We start from the raw sequence: 14,578 nt of genomic DNA, 5'->3' as shown, positions 1-14,578 counted from the left end.
CCACTGATTCGTCGGAGGGATCAACATATATCTTATATCCGAAGGCCATGGGGACCTTAGCCGAAGAACAGTTTTCCATTGAGTATTTCTTTAGTAGTTCAGTGGTGTATTTCTCCTGATGGATGAATATCCCTTGAGGGACTTGTTTCACTTGAAGTCCTAGAAAGAAGTTAATCTCTCTATTCATGCTCATTTGGAACTTGTTGGTCATGAGCTTAGCAAATTCATCCACCATTCCTTAATCAGTTGATCCGAAGATGATATCATCCACATATATTTGTACAAGCATAATGTGATTACCGTTTGTTTTTCTAAAATAAAGTGGGATCAATCACTCCTCTTTTGTATCCGGACGAGACAAGAAATTCAGAGAGAGTCTCGCACCACGCTCTTGGGGCTTGCTTTAGACCGTAGACTGCTTTTTCAAGCTTGTAGCAGTAGTCAGGGAATTCAAGACTTTCAAAGCCCGGAGGTTGCTGAAGATAAACTTCCTCTTTTAATTCACCGTTGAGAAAAGCACTTTTCACGTCCATTTGATGTCTTTGATGTTCTTGTGAGCTGCGTATGCTAAGAAGATTCGGATGGCTTCCATTAGTCCCACCGGAGCGTACGTCTCATCATAGTAATACCTTCAATTTGATTATATCCCTTGGCAACTAGCCTTACTTTGTTTCTGACGACCGCACCAGATTCATCCAACTTGTTCTTGTACACCCATCGAGTACCGACAATAGTGTGACCTTGCGGCTTCGGAACAAATTGCCACACTTTGTTTCTTTTGAATTCTTCTAGTTCTTCTTGCATTGCGGATATCCAATCTGGTTCTAGTAGTGCTTCTTTGATCATTCGGGGCTCGACCAAGGACATAAATGTTGTGTAGTGACAGTGATCAGATAAATCCTTGGAAGATCGAGTCTGGATACCTGCGGATGGGTTGCCGATGATTTGACCTGGTGGGCGGTCCTTCGTCTATACGTGTAGACGGGGTTGCAGATGATCATCAGCTGTGGTAGAGGGAATGTCTTCAATATCGGAAGACTCTGCGGTTGGAGACGGTAGTTCCCCCTGGACTTGAGAACATCCTGCGGAATCATCTTGGGTTGTTGGAGCGAGATTAATATTTTCTTTGGCAATTGGAAGAGGTTCCCCCTGGATTGCTGATGGAAGTTCCTCTTGAGCTTGAGGAGGTTCCCCCTGGATTATTGGAATTGTGAGCACTCTTGGGTCATTTCTGGTGTCGGTATTCTCCATGTTTTCATCATCCGAGTCCGAAGACACATTTGATGGTTGAAATCCTCTGCGGAGAGGGACTGGAGCTGTTTCTTCTAGTACTGGAACCTCGATAGTTGTCATATGATCCGGAGTTGAGTTTTCCCCCTCAACCGGCAAGGTGGAAGTATTCAGTAACAGATCATCGGATAGTGTAGGACCAGATACTTCAGCATGTTGTATTTGGGCTTCAGAATACACAAGAACTTCGGAGAGTTTAGCAGTTTCTATTGGGTCGAAGAGATCATCATAGTTAACTTCAACTATGTTTAATGGACCCGAGGAGTCAGGAACATCACATTCCAGGATTGCTTTGGTTTCGGTTGATGGAGCAGTGATGCGGACGTAATAGTCGTCGAATTTGATATCGAAGCTTTCAACTATTAGCCTTGTGCGCCTAATGAGAACTCTGTACGCAACTTTGTTTGTTGAGTATCCAAGGAAGAAGCCTTTATCAGACTTCGGTGCGAACTTGTTAAGATGATCTCTATTGTTGATCACAAAACATTTACACCCAAAGATATGGAAGAATCGGACATTTGGCTTGCGGTTGTTAAGGCCCTCATACATAGTTTTACTATGACGCTTGCATACAATGCTTCGGTTTTGTACAAAGCATGTTGTGGCCACTGCTTCGGCCCAGAAGTAGAGAGGAAGGTTGGAAAAATTGAGCATAGATCTGGCTGCTTCTACCAGAGTGCGGTTCCTTCGCTCTACTACTCCATTCTGTTGCGGTGTGTACGGAGCTGAGAAATTGTGACTGATGCCCTTGGAAACCAAGAAACTATTTAGATGATGATTAGTGAACTCGGTTCCATTGTCACTGCGGATGCATCGTACTGGTAGTTTGATTTGAAGCTCTATCTCCTTGATAAAATTGATGAATACCTGCGGTGTTTCTGACTTGAATCTAAGAAAGAAAACCCATGTGAAACGTGTAAAGTAATCAACTATAACCAGTATATATTTCTTGTGATGAAGACTGGCTACAGTGGATGGACCGCAGAGATCAATATGGAGAAGTTACAGTGGTTCTGAGATTGAGGAGTCGATCACCATAGGATGACTTGCTTTGGCATGTTTGCCACACTCACATGCAGGGAAGAGAGTGTCATTGTGATACTTCAGAATAGGGATACCTCTGACAAGTTCCCCTGTGACTAGATTGTTTATATACCGGAAGTTGAGATGAGCAAGCTTGCGGTGCCATAGCCAGCTGACTTCGGATACTGCTTTGGATAGGAAGCATAGCTGTGGTTTGCCGATGATCAGAGAAACATCCAGAGGATACATAGTACCTTCATACCTGGATTTGATCAAGCAAGTGCTCCTATCACTTGTCATTATGTAGCAGAATTGGTCATCAAATTCAACTCGATGGTCTGCCTTACACAGTTGGCCAACACTGATGAGATTGTGTTTAAGACCTTCCACATAGGCAACCTTTTGAATAGAGAAGTTTCCCGTAGTAAGAACACCGTAACCTCGGATGATTCCATTCATGTTGTTTCCGAATGTGACATTTCCACCGTTGCAAATTGGCCTAAAGTCCCGAAGGTATTCTAACCTTCCGGTCATGTGCAAGCAGCATGCATTGTCAATTAACCATTCTTCTTCTTGTTCCTCCTTGCACAAGGCCTGAGAATTACACGGTTAGTTTAGGCACCCAAACTAGTTTAGAACCTTGGATAAAAGGTGAGTTTCTGATTGATGCATGGACTGAGGTTGCAGGGACAGGCTTTATGTCAACTTTTAATCCTAGTCCTGGGTGTTTGTGAATTTTTGGAGTGTTGCAAGATTTAGAAAAGTTACGAGGTTTTTGATACGAACTAGATTTGACATGAGATGAATCATTTTGACAACTACATTGACACTGACATGCTGAAATTTTGTCTTTTACTCTGACACCTTGTTTGGTTATCGGTCTAAAGGACGAAGTGGACTGCTTTTGACTGGTCCGAGGGTTGTTGGATCTGACATTGGTGATGTTGGAATTTGAAAAGGTTTGTTTCGAAGAAGATTTAGCACGTGTAGATCTTTTGGACCTTTTTGTTGGGTTTGGTAAAATACCCTTCCACTTATTAAAATTTTGATGTGATTTCAAAAGTATTGGAGTGGGTAAGATACCCTTCCATTTCGGATCATCTGAGGAATAGATTTGAAAACCATTGTTACGAAAAGACTTTACTTGTTTTTGGGTTGTATCAGATGAGTTTGGAATGGCTGTTGAAACTGTACATTCCTTTTTGTATGTTCTCTTGATGGGAGAGTTTTTTGGGAAATAGTGCGGGAAAACAAACTTTTCTGGACTCTTAGATTTTGAAAATCTGACATGCCTTTTGTTTTTAGAAAAGATTTGTCGATTTGTGCCTCGGGATCGAATTTCTTATTTGAAAGCCCTTTTTGCCTCGGTTTTAGGAGAACCGCAGTCAGTGATATTCAGTTGCGGTTTCCTTGAAACGTTTGGCAATTTTGAAAAACGAGGGCTTGATTCATCCGAACTGGAGAGTTCAGAATTCAGGGAACATTGACCAACTTCAAAGTTTTTGATTGGTAACTCATGATGAATTGGTTGAATGGTCACGGTACTTTTGACTTTGGTCTGCGGTTCGGAACTTTGAACAACCGCAGAATAAGTCCGAGTGGGTATATTGGTGGGACAATTGATGGGAGGTAGATGGACAGACTGCGGTTCATGACTACAGTAAGGGATACTGCGGTCTAAAGGCAGAGAAGGGAAGTCCTTTGAGACTTCGGGACCTTCCAGAACAATTTCCTCATCAGCAATTGATGAAGTCTGAGAACAAGGGAGAGTTGTGCTATCTATAGGACTAGAAAATTCAGGGAGAATTTCTTCGATAACACAATTGTTACTCAGATCGTGAAGTCTACCAAAGTGAGTTGTGATATCTTCAGGAAATGTTTTGTCATTGACCGGAAACAAAAACTCACGGTCCGGAGGGACATAGGGACGATCCTTATTAAATCGGGGTGCTGAGTCTTGATGTGTGTAAAATGCACTAGTTTTAATCCAACTTTTGAGTTATAAATTAAGCACACAAAGGCAGTGAACCTGTCTTTTAGTGGTATAGTTAGATAAGTAGAGTGTCGAACTCAGGGAACGGTAAATTAAAACTAAAGACTAATTTTATCTAAATTAAATAGTAAATATGGGTTTTCTCTAGTTTTGCAAGACTAGAAACTTACTAATACTACTTGAGCTAAGAACTAGAAAAACAAAGATTTAACTGAATTCAATAATAAAAGGGACTTTTTTTTAGTTCAACTCAATTGATCCTATCGTTGATATTATGGTAATAGTGCAATGAATTAATTCTTCTATTGGCTACCGATTCAAGTGATTAGCCTTGCGTTCGCTACGATAATCCTTAGAAAACAAACTAACTCAAACAGTGATCAGTTGTCTAATTTAATTTAATTCACAAGATTATTTATCCGGGTTAATTTAGACTTGTAATAGCTAACTAAATTGGTCCTTTAGTTAACCTCTTGCTGATGGTCATCAAACAAGCTCACACATGAATTTACCTAATTTTTCTATTAATTCTAGTTTCACGTTCGTTAGTCCTAGACATATGATAAAGTGGTCACATAAACATATGGGGTTGATAATTAAAAGATGTTCATACTATTCAATTATCTTCCTATTAACAGAAAATTAGTTATCATTCACACATAAGGTTCTTTAACAAGCTAGAATCAACAAAATTACCAAAGATAAATTAATCCTACCATAAAATCAAACCATAATATCAATTTTGTATCCCCAAACAGAAGTTTAAGAGTTTTAGCTCATGATTGAGGTAATTAACAGCAATAAAACGAATTCTAATTGTCTAACCATAATTGAGAAACAATAGATTAAGTAGAATGATGAGAATGTGCCTCAAATCTTCTTCGGAATTGGATTCTAGGTTGTATCTTCGTTCTCTAGGGTTCTTCTGGCTCTTCAATCGCAGCTTGCTTCTCCCCAAAGGTTCCAGCAGCCCTTCCATCGGATTAAGACCCGCTATTTATAATTATCACAAAACAGGGGCTACTCGGCGAGTAGGTCGTGGACTCGCCGAGTACTAGTGTGAAATCCGTGTTCGGCAAGGAATCTTGACTTTTCTTTCGGGAACATTCTAATGAACTCGTCGAGTACGTGCGTGGACTCGCCGAGTAAGTGTGTAGTTTTCCCTTTTCCTTCATTCTTTGGTCTCTAATTGCTTCTCCTTTTTCCTTCTGCTTCCAAGCATGTCTTTTGGACTGAAAACACAATATAAGCATTATTAAGTACCTTTTGTCCATATTATGCATATAATTAGCCAAAAATGAATAGAAATATATGTTAAACATATGATTAATTATGCACATATCAAAATACCCCACACTTGACTTTTGCTTGCCCCCAAGCGAAATTGAATTTTAACACATTAGAATCACGTAGGACAACTCACGTCGAACCCAGCCATTATGCCAAGACCGCAACGTGCACATTTGTGTCTAAAATTCCTAATAACCCCCCATACTCTAAATACTCACAATCCTCATAAACATTCGCCCACTCACCCCGAACTATGCTCATTTTATGCATCCCTCCGAATCCATCCTCAGAAAACCTCTTAACCTCAAGGTGTTTTTGGTTGAGTAACCCAAGCATACATAATCTAGATAATTACAATGTATGATACCACATTGGAGCTCTTTGGAATTCTTCATTTCTTTAGCATTTGATCTTTGATCTCTTTGAATTCACCACTTTGTTGTTTGGTTTTTGGTATCTTCAACTTTTTGAATTTCTTGGAATTTTTGATCTTCTAATTTCATATTTGACTTTGATGCTCCAAAAATTCTTCAAACTTTTCTTTTGTAATTCTCTTTTTTTTTTTAACTCACTTTTTTTTTCACTCAATACCTACATGCTTAAGCAGGGGCACTCAACTTCAACCTTTATTGATTAATGATAACAATTTTCCTGGATACATTTCAAGTACACGATGCTAAACATATTGCATCCTTCGGGCTAAGCGAGGTTGTGTTTTTGTCTCATGATTTCACTAGAATAAGGGAGCCACAAATGCACTATAACGTATATAGGCTCAACTAAACATTTGGGTCCTCATGGAATCATCAAATATAATACTAGCATGATCCCTAATTGTTTTTACCAAAATATCTAAATTAGCCCTAGCAATTTTATGCAAAATTTTAAACTTAATCTAAATTTTAACTAAATGTAACCAACCCCCTACCCCACACTTAATTTATGCAATGTCCCCATTGCATATTAGGCATGAATAAGAAACATAAAAATAAAGAGGGAATTGGAACAAACTCCCCTGGGATAGTAGTGGCGAGGCTGATCATCTTCAATTTAGCTCCATCTTTGAATGACTTTAAACATGGGAACAGCTCATCCATGTCTTGGGTGTCATGTCGCGTGTGGTAGACTTGCAAATGACTCAAAGATGTAGGATACAGCTCCTAGAAACCTTTAGCAATGATCCTCTATGAAAGAGTTGGATAAAACTGCAATGAACGTGCCCAAAACAACTCTGGAATCCAAAAAATGATGATGGACTCGGCGAGTAAGTCGCGTACTCGGCGAGTTTGTTGCTAACTGGCAGAGAAGTCGTGAATTTGTCCATGCACTCGCCGAGTAGGGTATGTGCACTCGGCGAGTAGGCGCTGAGTTTTCCATTCGACTGAAGTGCTGGATTGGGGTAATTCAGTGACTCTTTTTCTAATTACTTCAGTAATAAAGCACTCTACACTCCCAACTCTAACGGACTCGAACTGAATGGAAAAGACTTCGCACTCCCAATTGAACATTCTTTACTTGAACCTTGACCCATAAGACTTCTAAATGCATCCTAACCTTCCAATCCTGAAAAAAAAAACAGACAAAATTGAAAGCAACCAAAAGTCCTAACGAGAAATATAATCATCCAAGTTTAACAAGTTGTCCAAATCAAACATCACGAAAATAAATTAAAAACACAAAAGAAACATTCTTCATTCTTCATCATCTACGTCGGCTCCTCCAGCTCCACTTCCTCCTCCTTCATTGCCTTTCCTCATCTTTTCTTCCCAACTCATGATGTGGGGGTAGCCGGGTCCAGATCTCGGTGCAATGTTCATTTGTTGGAAGAGATAGTCAAATGATTGATTGTTATAGTTAACTCCTCTTCCAATATCATCCAAGTAGCGCCGGTACTCAAGTTGATTCCATCCATCGTTCTCTTCTTCCATCGGAATAACCGGTGGGTCTTCCCGTACCCGCTCACTTCTTTGCCTCACTCGCCTTCCCGGCTCCTCCGGGTTAACCGGCTCATCCGCATGAGGAATAGAAAAAGAATCACCAAATTTTTCCACAATCCTTGCCCTCCTATATAATGCGGTGTTGAACGGAGGGGGATAAATGACCGTCAGCGCCCTTGACTCTTGCAAATCTAATACCCCAAATGACCTTGCAAGCCTCGTCACAAACATCCCTCGATTAATCTTGGAGTTCATCTTCTCCTTAACAGCCCCTTCAGCAAGATACTTGGCTATGCGATAGGGGAGATTGCAGAAAACATCGGGAGTAATAATACTCCAAAGATAAAAGATGTCAAGGGTCGGGACCTTGTCCCAGTCCTTTCGCATATTAATCGTGCTAGCAATGAACCAATGAATGAGACGGTGGATCGGTGAACGTATGTGACCCTCCTGTGCGGTAGATGGGATGTACACCCGGTTAGCAATAGTATTCCACCAGGTAGAAGCAACCACTCCCTCGGGGAGATCTTTGTGGCAATTCTCTAAAAAAACTTCAAAATCTTCATTCAACATAGTGCTTCGCTCATAGATTCCAAGCCTCCATGAAAATTCAGCCATGCTGCATTGTCGCAGCTCCCCACCAAGAGAAAAGGAAACTACATTGGGATTGTAGTACTCACTACCACCTCAGAATGAGATGGTAGCAAAAAACTCCCAACATAATTCAACGTAGACTGGTTCTTGGATTTTGAAAAGCTGTAACCAACCATCACATATGATGGTTGAATCCCCCAAATTACATTCTTTCACCAAATATGGTGTTAGCTCTTCTTCCAAACCAACTTTCCCCATCCAATCCCAATCACTGCATTGGGTAAATGAATCTCTTTCTGTTTTAAAGCCTCTAACTTGTTTTTGGCATGGGCTTGAGACGATTTGGATGTGATTTGGTGGAACGAGAGCCACGGGATGTCCCCTTGGCTTCCCCCTCTTGAAGACTGGCCTCATCTGGACATGGTACATGCATGACAACATTAAGAAAGCACAAACAAACAACACCCAGTAATTAAAATTGAATAAAACAGATCTGTATAGCCTCCTACTCGCCGAGTTCATGTCCTACTCGGCGAGTAGGATGAACATCGGGACCAGAATCTGTCGAACACATATGGGTCACTTAAAACACCCAATTTTGCACAGGGGTTTGCTGTACTAAGCCCATTAACCACTAAACCAAAAGAAAATTCTCCTAACGACTCCTAATTTATGGAAAAACTAAAACCCTAGAATTCGAGGAAACCCCCAAATCCGAATTTAGATAAAATAGGGCAAATTAGTGATAAAGCTTGAACCTTTGATGATCTTTTAAGTGTAAAGATCATACCCTTTCCCTTGAAAGTCGAGGATTAAGCCAAAAATCACAGAAATCGCTTGAAGGAGGCTGTGCACGGCGAGTGTGTGGGTAAAATGGGTAAAAACCCTTATTTCTCAGATTTTATACCGTCTGTGTAAGTTGGCTACTCGCCGAGTAGAAACGGGCTACTCGCCGAGTATAAATGCTTTTACGCGGGTTTTTTTTTTTTGGTTATTTATGCAAGCACTCGTCGAGTACTCGTACCTACTCGGCGAGTAAAGCTTGAAGTTTGACAAAAATTGAATTTAATTATTTATTTATTTATTTATTTATTTTTATTATTTTTTAACCCACTACCCCACACTCTAGGCATTGTTTGCCCTCAAGAAATCATTTAGAACATATTTGCAGAAGAAGATGAATGAAAAAGATCCTAAAGAATTAAAAAGAAAGTAAAGGAAAAAGAAATGCAAACTCTAAACTCGGGTTGCCTCCCGGAAGCGCTTCTTTTGAAGGAGTCATTAGCGGGACTCCTCCCATTCTACGTGGCTACAATCCCTTCCAGCAACATCAACTCTTCCATGCCGTCATTCCTTGGAACTCATTCTTCATACTTTTTGACTCTATGTCCATTGACCTTGAACGGGGTGCCATCTTTTGACAATAGCTCTATAGCACCATGTGGAAACACCTTCTTCACCAGAAAAGGACCATCCCATCTTGACTTGAGTTTGCCCGAGAAGAGTTTTAACCTTGAATTAAAGAGCAACACCTTTTGCCCTTCATGAAATTCTTTATTTTCCTTGATCCTCTTGTCATGCCAATTCTTAGTTTTCTCTTTATAGATCAAAGAACTAGTGTATGCATCATTTCTAAGTTCCTCAAGAGCATTCATTTGCATTAACCGGTTGTTCTTGAGCTCCTCCATGTTGAAGTTGCACATCTTTAAAGCCCAAAAAGCTTTATGCTCTATCTCCATCGGTAAATGACATTGCTTTCCATAAACTAACCTATATGGTGTAGTACCAATAGGAGTTTTGAAAGCTGTACGGAAGGCCCAAAGTGCATCGTCTAGCTTATCCGACCATTCTTTTCGATTGCTCCCCACCGATTTCTCCAAGATTCTCTTTAAAGCTCGATTTGTCACTTCGGTTTGTCCACTAGTTTGTGGATGGTAGAATGTTGAAAATTTATGGGTTACCCCATATTTACTTAGCACCTTCTCTAGTTGATCATTGGCAAAATGAGTGCCTCGGTCACTTATGAGAGCTTTCGGGACCCCAAATCTTGAAAATAACTTCTTTAAAAACCTCACCACTACCCGACCGTCATTAGTTGGCAAAGCTTGTGCCTCCGCCCACTTGGATACATAATCTACCGCCACCAATATGTATTTGTTGCCTTTGGATATGGGAAATGGTCCCATGAAATCGATCCCCCACACATCAAATACTTCGCACACTTGGATACTATGTTGTGGCATTTCATTTCGAGATGAAATGTTTCCAGCTCTTTGACATGCATCACATTCTTTGACAAATTGGGTTGCATCTTTAAAAATCGTGGGCCAGTAAAACCCAGTGTCAAAGATCTTCTTAGCAGTGTAATGTGCTCCATGATGTCCACCCGTGGGCCCGCTATGACATTGCTCCAATATTTTCCAGCTTTCATTCCCGAACACGCATCTTCGTATGATTCCATCCGCGCAGCTTCGGAAAAGATATAATTCATCCCAAAAGTAATACTTTATCTCGGAAAAAGAATTTCTTCTTTTGTTGACTTGTGAGATCTTTTGGGAGGTAATTGCTAGCTAAGTAATTAGCTATATTTGCAAACCATGGTTCTTCTCCCACAGTCACCATAATATACTCGTCCGGAAAATCATCTCCAACTCTATCTTCTTGCAATCGCGGGTTTTCAAGCCTTGACAAGTGGTCAGCTGCTACATTCTCCATTCCCTTTTTGTCGCGTATCTCTATGTCAAACTCTTGAAGAAGTAGAACCCATCGTATCAATCTTGGCTTGGCATCCTGTTTGGCAAACAAATACTTGATAGCAGAGTGGTCAGTAAAAACAGTTGTTTTAGATAAAACTAAATAAGGGCGGAATTTATCAAAAGCGTACACCACAGCTAATAATTCCTTTTCCGTGGTGGTGTAGTTTTCTTGGGCTGGATTTAAAGTCTTGCTAGCATAATATATGGGTTGGAAGTGCTTATCAATCCTTTGACCAAGGACAGCTCCTAATGCAAAATCACTAGCATCACACATTATTTCAAATGGTAAATTCCAATTTGGTGCAACAATGATCGGGGCATTAGTCAATTTTTCCTTTAAAAATTCAAATGCCTCTAAACACTCTTTAGTAAACTTAAATGGTGCATCTTTTAGGAGTAATTGTGTTAGAGGTCTAGTTATTTTAGAAAAATCTTTGATAAAACGCCGGTAAAAACCCGCGTGTCCTAGAAAACTTCTAATACCCTTCACATTAGTTGGTGGAGGTAATTTGGCAATGGTGTCAATCTTTTGCCCGATCCACTTCAATTCCCGATTTGGAAACCTTGTGGCCCAAAACTATACCCTCCTTAACCATAAAGTGACATTTTTCCCAATTAAGGACTAAGTCGGTCTTTTCACACCTAGCAAGCATTAGGTCAAGATTTGTGAGACAATCATGGAAGGAAGATCCAAAAACAGAAAAATCGTCCATAAAGACTTCCATGAATTTTTCCACCATGTCGTGGAATATGGCTGTCATGCACCTTTGAAATGTCGCGGGTGCATTGCATAGCCCAAAGGGCATGCGTCGATAAGCAAAAGTCCCACTTGGGCAAGTGAATGTGGTATTTTCTTGGTCCAATGGGTCTATGGGTATTTGGAAATAACCCGAAAATCCATCTAGGAAGCAATAATAACTATGGCCCGATAATCTTTCTAACATTTGATCAATAAAGGGTAAGGGGAAATGGTCTTTACGAGTGGCATCGTTTAGTTTTCGATAATCGATGCACACTCTCCAACCGGTTACCGTTCGTGTCGGAATAAGCTCATTCTTTTCGTTGGTTATGACCGTTGTCCCTCCTTTCTTGGGCACCACTTGAACCGGACTCACCCACGGGCTGTCGGAAATGGAATATATAATCCCCGCATCTAAAAGCTTGACCACTTCTTTCTTGACCACCTCTTGCATATTTGGGTTTAGTCTTCTTTGGTGCTGCACAACCGGCTTTGCTCCCTCTTCCAGGTTAATCTTGTGTGAACAATAAGAGGGACTTATTCCCTTGATGTCGGTAATGCTCCATGCTATGGCCCGTTTTCGCTTCTTCAAAACTTGCACTAGTTCTTCCTTTTCAGAATTGGAAAGGTCAGAGGCTATAATGACTGGCTTTTGATGGCCATCTTCAAGGAAGGCATACTCCAAATGTTCTGGTAACTTTTTGAGCTCAGTTTTTGGGTTCTGTTTGTTGTACTCGCCGAGTGTAGGTAAGGGACTCGGCGAGTTGGTAGCTGACTTTACGAATTCTTTTTTTTTTCGCTTGGACTCGGCGAGTAGATCGGCCCTACTCGGCGAGTTGAAGTGTCAGATTGCCTCATCAACTCTTCAAACTCAGCTTCTTCCAGCAGCCTCTCGATGTCCATTAAGTCTTTTTCTGCATCAAATTCTTCATCAGAAATTGTGAACTTGCTGGAATCTTCACTTATGCATTCCTCCAATAATTCATCAAGCATGTCAATTGAGAATGCCGTGTCGTCACTATTCCGTGCATACTTCATAGCTTGATCAACCCCAAATGTGACTGAATCTTCTCCTACCCGCAAAGTGAGCTTCGAGTCCCTCATGTCTACTATAGCACTTGCCGTGTTGAGGAAGGGTCTTCCAAGGATGATTGGGACTTGAGGATCCGCCTCCATGTCTAGAATTATGAAATCGGCGGGAAAGACAAACTTGTCCACTTTGACCACTAAGTCTTCACATATTCCTCTTGGGAAAGTGATTGTCTTGTTAGCTAAATGAATCTCCATACGAATTGGTCTTGGTTCCGGGAGATCCAGCTTCTTGAAGAATGAATAAGGCATTAAATTCACACTTGCTCCTGAATCAGCCAAGGCATGAGTGGTAGCTAAATTGCCAAATTGGCAAGGTAAAGTTAAGCTCCCCGGGTCACCCTTCTTCTTTGGTAGTTTGTTGAGCATGGCGGCTGAGCAATTCTCATTGACGACTACCTTCTTCACTTCCTCCATCTTCCTTCTATTAGTGAGAAGTTCCTTAAGGAACTTTGCATATTTGGGCATTTGTGCGACAGCCTCGATGAAGGGTATGTTGATTTGAAGAGCCTTTATATCATCTAGAAACTTCTGGTACTCCTCTTCCTGCTTCACTTTCTTAGCTCGGGCTGGGTATGGCAATGGCGGCTGGTAAAACTTTTCAGGGGTCTGATTGTTCGGATTTGGCAGTGGACTCGCCGAGTCCCTATTCTGTACTCGGCGAGTAGAGCTGTCAGATTGAAGATTTTGATTTTCTGCTTGATTTTCTGCTTCCTCCTTCTGTGATTTTGTGGGTGCTTCATTCTGAATAGGGGCCAGAGGAGTGATTATTTTCCCACTTCTTGTTGTGACTATGTTTATGTGCGCGCCTCGTGGGTTGTTTTCGGTTTTGCTAGGAAGTTCGCCCGGTGATCTTTGGTTTATTTGTTGAGCAAGTTGCCCTAGCTGTGTTTCTATGTTGTGGATAGATGCTTGCTGGTTTCTAAGCATGGTCCTTGTTTCTTGAATTGCAGCATCATGATCACTATGTCTTTTTTCTGAAGCAGCTACAAATTTGGTAAGCATTTCTTCCAAACTTGGTTTTCTTTCTTGTGATGGCTCCTCCTTTTGGTAAAAACCCCTTCCCTTTTGCTTGAACTTCTCCTCCTTAGCCTTCTTGTACTCGTCATAAGGGAGCCACTCTTTCTTTGGTCTACGCCAATCTTCATCATATCGGTCCCCACTTGAGTAACAAACTTGCACCTTTTTGTTGCCATTCTCATCCAAATCGCAGTCTCTAGTAAGGTGAGGCCCATTGCAATTTTCGCAACCCACCCGAATAGCATGTATCGTTTGGTCCATTTTATCCATCCTCCTATCCATGGTTTTTAGCATAGCCATAACTGCTGACAAGTCTTCTGAAGCTGCATAGGCGGCCCCCCTCGTCACATCATTTCTTGGATTGTGGTATTCTCTAGAATGCTTAGAGAATTCTTCAATTAGTTGCTTTATCACTGGAGGTGCCTTTTTCGTGAGTGGACCTTGCGAGTCAAGTAATTGCCTAGTGGTAACATTTACTCCATCATAGAATATGGAGACTTCTTGTTGACTATTGAGGTCATGATGTGGGCAATTCCTTAGCAGGCTCTTCTACCTCTCCCACGCTTCATATAGTGATTCTCCAGCTTGTTGTTCCAAGTTAGCTATGGCTTTCTTTAGCTTGGATATCTTGGATGGCGGGCAGAATTGATCAATGAACTCTTCTTTCATTTGGGCCCATGTAGTGATAGATCCTGGGGGCAATGACTTGAGCCAATCCTTGGCAGCACCCTTCAAAGTAACCGGAAGCATGCGAAGTAGCTGAGTTTCCCGAGGCACATTTGGAACATTGAAATAATCAGCTACATCATTGACTTCGTCCAAGTGTTTATAAGCGTCTTCGTGGTCT

General features: G+C 41.1%; 1 non-coding gene across 1 annotated transcript; it reads left to right on the top strand.

Moving 5' to 3' along the window:
• The first annotated feature begins 14,245 nt into the window (after positions 1–14,245).
• LOC145110372 (small nucleolar RNA R71) lies at positions 14,246–14,352 on the top strand. Its single transcript, XR_013709752.1, has one exon. It is a non-coding gene; the product is annotated as a small nucleolar RNA R71 (small nucleolar RNA).
• Positions 14,353–14,578: the final 226 nt, after the last annotated feature.

Source organism: Lactuca virosa, chromosome 4 (assembly GCF_052849685.1).
Source record: "Lactuca virosa cultivar CGN04683 chromosome 4, Lactuca_virosa_CGN04683_v6, whole genome shotgun sequence".
Classification (NCBI taxonomy): domain Eukaryota; kingdom Viridiplantae; phylum Streptophyta; class Magnoliopsida; order Asterales; family Asteraceae; genus Lactuca; species Lactuca virosa.
This window is presented reverse-complemented; position numbering and strand designations above follow the sequence as displayed.